Here is a 563-nt window from a genome sequence, read left to right on the forward strand (position 1 = left end):
AAAAAATGCGAAAATGACGCTCGACGACTTCGTATTTAATCATGAATCCGAGCCAACCCGAACCAACACTGAACCAATGTATAGTCATGATTAAAATACACTTAAAATTATGAATTTATGCTCCTAAAATGGTGAGGGCCGAAATCTAGGTGAATGGAGGCCAAAACATGAAACGCTCTTTCGAGAGTCAATTTGGCACATCGCACCGTAAATTCTCGTACGACCTCAAAATTGATCCGAATCACGAACGGCCAAAAACGTGGCCTTCCTAACTCGATGAGGCACTGTCCAGTCCAAGGCCATAGGCTAAAAGCCAACCAAGAACTTAAACGAGCCTCCGAACCGACACAGCAAGTTGCTGTCAAATTCCAGCAGCAGCAACTTCGCTTGCATCGCGTCGTTTGCGAGACTTTTGGCCATTGGGGCTTGAACCACCGACCAGAGCCTCTCCACAACATCCCAAGGAATGATTTGAACCATGGCTAAGGGCCCTAGGCCAGCCACCATTCGAATTATTCCAGCAACATCAGAAAAGTTCCACCCGATAGCACCCTTGCGCGCGT

This window comes from Primulina huaijiensis, chromosome 7 (assembly GCF_012295235.1).
Source record: "Primulina huaijiensis isolate GDHJ02 chromosome 7, ASM1229523v2, whole genome shotgun sequence".
Lineage (NCBI taxonomy): Eukaryota > Viridiplantae > Streptophyta > Magnoliopsida > Lamiales > Gesneriaceae > Primulina > Primulina huaijiensis.